Below are 7,108 nucleotides of genomic sequence, written 5' to 3'. Positions count from 1 at the left end.
CCGAGCGTGGCGGCTCCTCCTCTCCCTCCCTCCGGCGCCGCCGCCCGCTTCGGGTCGCGCCTCTCGCCTCCCTCCCGGTCCTCAAAAGCGCCAGGGCTTCCCGGGGGGGGGGGGGAGGTCACCCTCTCTCTCTCGCCCATCCACCCCCAAAGACCTGTCTCTCTCCCCCCCCCCCCCGTCTGCCTCCACTACGCGTAAGGGCTCCGCCGAGGGAGGGGGCTCCGAACGGGGGAGCCGGAGAGATCCTCCTTCCCTCCCCCTTCGCTTTCCACCTGCGGACCCCTGACTTCAAGGGGGGAGCTCCATCCACCCTCCCCCCCCTGCCATCTTCTTGCCCTCCCCCTCCACACCGGGATCTCTCTCTTCCCCCTCACCCCCCACCCGCAGGGGTCCCTCCACCAAGCCCAGGACCGGCCCAGTGCGTCTCCTACCTTGGCCTTTCCTGCGCCCTCCACGTGTGGGTGCGGCTCCCTTTCTTCCCCTTTCCAGGAAATCCTCTTCTCCCAAACAGGCCCCCCCCCCATCATTCGCATTTTCCGCTTGGCTGGGACCTCCCCCCTCCGGCCCTCCCCCCTTTCTTGCCTTCCCAGGTGGGGGGTCCGCCTCCAGGTCATCCATCAGCTTGCTATGGTAACGTGCAATCCATGAAGGGGACCAGGGAAGTATTCTGACCAATCAGAAGGTGTCCGGCTGTCAGATGTGTTCTAGGTATGTTATAGGATATGAGAGTTTGTTTATTAGAGTGACTAAGTCTGTTTAATGAGATGCAAACATAAGTAAGTCAACTACAAATTTGATGTAACAATAGTTACATAAGTCAAGTACAATATGTCTAAGCACTGTGAGTTTATTCTACTCTACATACATTTTGAACAGTAAATGTTCTTTAATGTTTTTAACAAAGGCCAAGTGAACATTTTACTTATGATCACCTGCTGGAAAAAACACACACACAAGGAGAGAATACAAATTTTTGTTCTGCAAGTGTTTTTTTTAACCACAACACTTGAAGCTGCTGTGCGCAAACTCAACAGTTGCATTTTATCAATAATGAACTCGTGTCCTCTGAAGAAGCAAAAACGGAAGAGCTTCAAAAGCACTGAACCCGGCTTCAGTGCTTTTGAAGTCCTTTCCAATGTCCCTTTTCGCTCATTTTTAAGTGTCTTACAATGTTTGGAACATGTTTTAAATGCTTGCAATCGTTAGCCCACCTCCTGAACCCTATGCTAACATAATTTGGTGTTGTTCTGAGTCTTCATTAATTTTTGGTGATTTTTTGTTTTCCCTATTTAAATGCATTGAACTGTCCATTCAATTGATTTAAATGGGGAAAATAAAAAAATCACCATAAATTAATGAAGACTCAGAACAAAACCAAATTAAGTTTGCACATGTTTCACAAGGTGCACTATGGAATCCAAGCATTTAAAACAGGGTTAAAACATTTTAAGACACTTTTAAATGAGCAAAAAGGGACATCATTAAGTGAAATTCCCCCATAGAGAACATCGTTAAATGATGGGGGAAATTCCTCAAAAAACCCCATCGCTGTGTGAATTCATCATTGTATGAAGCAATCGTTGTGCGAGGCACCACTGTATATGGTTTCTCCCCTGTATGGGTCCTTTGATGAGATTTTAGGTACCACTCTTCCCACATTCCAGGCATGTAAATGGTTTCTCCCCAGTGTGGACCCATTGACCTTTCCAAAGTAACCCTCCTCTACTGAATCCCCTTTAAGAGTCACACCCCTTTCAGAAGAGGCCAAACATATGTCTAGAGGAGTTCTCTATTTCATTGTTTCTTGAACAAGTCGATGTATGTAAACGAAGTAGAGAAGCAGCATAAGAAGAGTTCTATCTAGTGACTGTTTCAAAATCAAGTATCAAAAACTGAGCAAGAAAGTTTCAAATATGTGGCAATGAAACCATGTCAATTTCTATTATATCATTAAAATTGTAACCTTTTTGTGCCCTACCTCTAGTAGAGCAACAATAACCCATAATCTCCAATTGTTTTCCCTCTTCCTTTCCTATTTCAACTTGTAGGATAATTCAGTTCTTAAAAACAACACCTTCAGTTTATAAATGTGGGCTATTGTGCTTCTGTACACAGGATTCCAAAAGCTAGGGAGTAGCCCAGTACTGAAGACTATTGCAGTACAACACCATGCCCTCATTGCCAGCAGGAAAAAGGATGCAAACTCTCACATGGCAAAGGTTAGGCTGAATGCTGACAACACAAATGGCAGCCATCAAGATGGTTTACGTCGAAGAACAACAATCATTACATGCTTTCTCTTTCTTCAGTTTCAACATTCAGTGTGAAAAACTTTGGTGTTCTTGCATGAACACCAAATCAATCGAGTCAAATATTTTGACTCCAGCTCCAAGCTTTTCCGCCCAGTAAAGAATTATAGATGTTATAGACATGAACTAATACTGTAAATGTAACATTAATCTTTGTGCCAATGACATGGCCATGAAAGATCTCATCACTTCTTGACATATAGCACTTCTAAGGATGTTTGAAGTCACATGATCCCCGGGAAGAAGCAGTTTATGGTTAAGCCAAAGAAAGATGAATGGAATCTATCTGATTCCTTGAATGTGTTTTATAAAACCTCTGAGGGGCTGGGAACCCTTGTTTCCCCACACCCAGTATTTAGTGGGCTGCAGGACAACTTCTCAGTTTTTCACATCTCTTTGAAATCTTGGGAGAATTAAAGGCATTTAAATGCAACACATGCTCCCTGGCTGGTCAGAAATAGGAAGCGAGGGGCGGATCCCTTCCGGTTTCTAAAAAAAAGGCTAACACTCGATTCAATGAGGCCTCGATTTTTGCATCAAATCATGGAACTTTCACCCCACCCTTGATTCCATTTGATCTCACCTTTCAGGCCTAAAATGGCCTGTTCTACATGGAAATCATGGCCAGAACACCGAACGCTCTCCAGAGCTTGTCCTCCATTCAGATTTAAGAGGAAGATAAGGTCAAGGTGATGGGCTTCGTCCTATCCTAAGCGGTTGTCTTGAACGGTTTCCAGTCCTGGTCTCCTGGGCTTGGCTTGGAGGAGACGAAACCCTCTTTCTGGGATAGCACAGAGAAAAGGAATGGAAAGCAAGAGGAGGGAAGGGAGCTGGGACCTTGGCATCTGGAGCTAAGAGGGTCCCCATCCGGTCTGTATCAGAAAGGACGGTGTGTGTGTGTGTGTGGGGGGTTTGGTAAAATAAATAGGGGGGGAAAGTTGGCAGCTTGGAGGGGAGGGGTCAGTGCTCCAGACGTGGCGATGCCGGTAGATCCAGGTGGCCGTTCCTTCTTCCTTTCCTCCCCCAGGAGCCCCTCTGGAGGCGCGCCTCGCACGTCCCCGGCCGTCGAGACTGGAAGGAGCGCTTCCCTCCCCAACCCCTGCCTGGGGGGGTCCCTCCAAATCCCCCCCATCCCGGTTAGCCCCCACTGTCTTCTCCGCACGCTTGGCGATCCCCCTCCGGGGGGGGGCTTCCCCTCGGAAGGGAGGGGCCTCAACCCCGTTTTTCAATGTCCCCCCTCTCTCGACCTCCCCCATTCCCATCCGGTTTGCTCCTCCTCTTGGGGGGGGCAAAGAGTCCTGGAGAATTCCCGAGGGTGGCGGGTCCTCTCCCTCCGGCGCCGCTGCCCGGTTCAGGTCAGCGGGGGATCCCCGGGGGGGATCACCCTCTCTCTAACCCCCCCAAGGACCTGTCTCCCCCATCTGCCTCTGCGCAGAGGCTCCGTCAAAGGGGGGGGGCTCTGAACGGGGGAAGCCGGAGGGATCCTCCTTCCCTCCCCCTTCGCTTTCCACCTGTGGACCTCTGACTCCAAGGGGGGGGAGCTCCATCCATCCTCTGCACCCCATCTTCTTGCCCTCCCCCCTCCACACCGGGGTCTCTCTCCTCCCTCTGGCAGCTGAGATTTTTTCAACCTGGGTCATTCCAGGGACCCCAAACCAGCTCTTGAGAAGCTTAAGGACATCCCTTCTCCCCAACCAAGCAGTCTCCTCCTCTTCTTATCTCACCCGCCAGCATGGGAGTCTCTCTCTCTCCTTCCATTTTGGGTGGCACATTCCATTTTGGGTGGCACATGCAGGGTTTGAGCTCTCATGATCCATTTAAGATTTCTGTAGATCCACTGGACGAGAAACTTGTGGATCTAGACAGGCCCTTCTTTGCTATAGAGACCAAATGAGGCAACAAAATGAGGCTTTTGAGTAACAGTGTGGCTGGCGCTGACAAGCTGACTGGTTTGTGCCCAATGAACAGCTGCTCCCCCATTCCTGATTTGTGAGGAACCAGAGATCATGAACACTTCTTCCATTTCTTTGTTTTTAGTTTTTTGTGTCCAGTTCTGGGGGTGGGTGTGTCTAGATACCAATTCAGATGTTGTGCTAGAGCCCCGGAGAACTACAGTGGTGCCTCGCATAACGAGCGCACTGTTTAACGACTAATTTGCATAGTGATCTGTTTTTTGGGATTGCTAATGCAATCGCATACCGATGCTTTCCATGGCCAAAAATTGCTTTGCAACGATCGGTAAGCGTTTCGCTTACCGTTTTTGCATAGCGATTTTTTAAACAGCTGATTGGCGGTTCCAAAATGGCCCCTGGACGCCCAAAATGGCCGCGCACAGCGTTTTCGTGCCCTGCCCTCATTTACTGAGGGTGTGAAAATGGTGGCCGGATGGGGAAACATCGCAGAACGGTGAGTTTTGGGCCCCATTGGAACGCATTAAACAAAGTTTAATGCATTTCAATGGGTTTTTCTGTTCCGTATAGTGATGTTTCCCCATAGCAACGGTTAATCCGGAATGGATTAACCTCACTATGCAGGGCACCACTGTACATGGATGGGTGGTGGGACTCGATTCAGGGTCCTTGCTGAATCAGCTCCAAATGGACTCCCAGACCCTTTAATAAAGGTCTTTATGACCTTGTATTCTCGAAGGCTTTCACGGCCGGGATCTGATGGTTGTTGTGGGTTTTTCAGGTTCTTTGGCCGTGTTCTGAAGGTTGTTTTTCCTGACGTTTCACCAGTCTCTGTGGCCGGCATCTTCAGAGGACAGCACTCTAATAATAATAATCATCATTTGCACACAGATCCTAAATATAAACGAATATCTAGATCAACCTGGATGCCAAACTGCTTCTGGGTGCAATTCTAAGTGCTATTTCTAACTTATAAAGCCCTCAGCTGTCTGAGTCCAAGCTATTTCAACAAACACGTCTCTCTTCCTCCATGACGAACCATCCAAAATGGATCAGAAATACAGTAATTTGATAGTAAAATCAAATTGCAATGGAGGGGAGAATTTGCAGCAGGGGGGACAAGCTTAGATTCCAATGGAAGGCAATGCATTGATGTGGGAGTGTTATATAGCTCCAGACGCATCGACTCCTAGGCGGGATCATCATCCTTTTTCTGCTCTTCCTCCAATGATGGAGCCCCCCCTCCCAGGGACACCAAAAGGTGCACCTCCCCCGTATCTCTTTCCCACCCCTTTTCGCAGCCCCACCCTACGATGAATAGCTCCCCCTTCTGCTCTTGGAGGACTTGCCCCTTCCTGCACCAGGGCTTTGTTTGCCCTTCCTTTTCTACGTTTCTTCCTCAAGGCCGCTTCCCAGATAATACCCTCCTATCTCATGACAGCCGCGCGTGAGGTAAAGGGGAGCCTCCTTTTCTTCTCCTTCTCCTTGAGGGATAAACGGCTCCCGCCTCAGCCGCGGAGTCTCCACTGCGCAGGCGCCCCCTGGCGATTGCGGTTGGCCGGCCAGGCAGAGATTGACAGGTGGGGAAGCGCAGCCGTTAAATTGAGCGGGAAAAGGCAGAAAAGCGTTCCCTGCTGGGGAGCCTCTTCCCCTCCCCCCTCCTGGCCACTTTCCTGGCCTTGGAGGCGGGCGGTGTGTGTGTGGTGAGGGGGCCGGCAGTGGGGAGGGGGATGAGGTGGGGTTGGATAGGCCAAATGGTTTCTTGTTGCCTTAAAACTATAAATAAAATAATTACTCCAGAAACATAAGAGGCTTGGGTCTGTCCCCCATCAACTCTGGCCTGTTCTCTGCCCACTTCAATTTTGTGGATGGGACGTCGTCGTTCCCTGCTGTTCCTCTTTAGTCGATGTCTTTGTCGGGGGTCTGAAGGGACTAGGCCATGGGACATCTCTGGACTCACTGTACATTTTCTCCTTTCTCTCTTGTTCTTCTCTCTCTACCCACACCCTAGATTCCTTCCATTGTTTTCACTCTTCAGTCTCCCCCCCATTTCTCGCCTCCATTCCCTTTCAGCGTAATCATGAGGCACCCTGAACTCTAGCCACTTTCTGTTTAAGGGACTTGAACTCCACTAACTCTTCTTTTTCCTCTCCTTTCTCTTCTCTTCCCCAACATGCTTCAGTCTCTCCCCTCCTTTCTCCCTTTTATCCTCTTCCTTTCCCACCTGATTTGTGCCCCCTTCAGCCTCTTCTTTAATTTCTAGTTTTCTTAATTCTTTTTCTATCGCTCCTCTCCCTTGTGCTTCTACCTTGATTTGAGAGGTGGACGGTACACTCTCCGGATCCTGGGCAAGGTAGCTTGTTCCCTCACAATACGTAACCAGAGGAAGGAACTACTTACTGTGGGTTAGCCGTGCCAAGATATTTCAAAAACGCGACTCAGCCATCATCTTTGCTTGTGTGTGTGTGTTTAGTCGTTTAGTCGTGTCCGACTCTTCGTGACCCCATGGACCAGAGCACGCCAGGCCCTCCTGTCTTCTACTGCCTCCCGGAGTTGTGTCAGGTTCATGTTGGTTGCTTCGCAGACACTGTCCAGCCATCTCATCCTTGGTCGTCCCCTTCTCCTCTTGCCATCACACCTTCCTAACATCAAGGTTTTTTCCAAGGACTCTTTTCTTCTCATGAGATGGCCAAAGTACTGGAGCCTCAGCTTCAGGATCTGATCATCTTTGCTTACTGGTTATGAAACTTATTATACTGGAGAGCTCTCTGGATCTAACCCCAGATTCTGGGGGGGGGGGGGGGGGGAAGACTGGAGGATACTTTTGGAAGAACCAAGATCTGGCTTCAGATCTCCAGGGAGGGAATCAGATAATCATGGATAATCCCA

The 7,108-nt window shown here is 49.4% G+C and overlaps 1 long non-coding RNA gene across 1 annotated transcript in view; it reads left to right on the top strand.

The window, feature by feature from the left end:
* The first annotated feature begins 526 nt into the window (after positions 1-526).
* LOC144587335 (uncharacterized) overlaps positions 527-7,108 on the top strand; it is an 8,909-nt gene continuing 2,327 nt past the window's right edge. The window contains exon 1 of the long non-coding RNA XR_013542495.1: positions 527-708. This is a non-coding gene — a long non-coding RNA (uncharacterized LOC144587335). The remainder of the gene's footprint in view (positions 709-7,108) is intronic.

Source organism: Pogona vitticeps, chromosome 2 (genome assembly GCF_051106095.1).
Source record: "Pogona vitticeps strain Pit_001003342236 chromosome 2, PviZW2.1, whole genome shotgun sequence".
NCBI classification, from domain to species: Eukaryota; Metazoa; Chordata; class Lepidosauria; order Squamata; family Agamidae; genus Pogona; species Pogona vitticeps.
The sequence above is the reverse complement of the archived record's forward strand: the minus strand, read 5'-3'. Positions and strand labels throughout refer to the sequence as shown.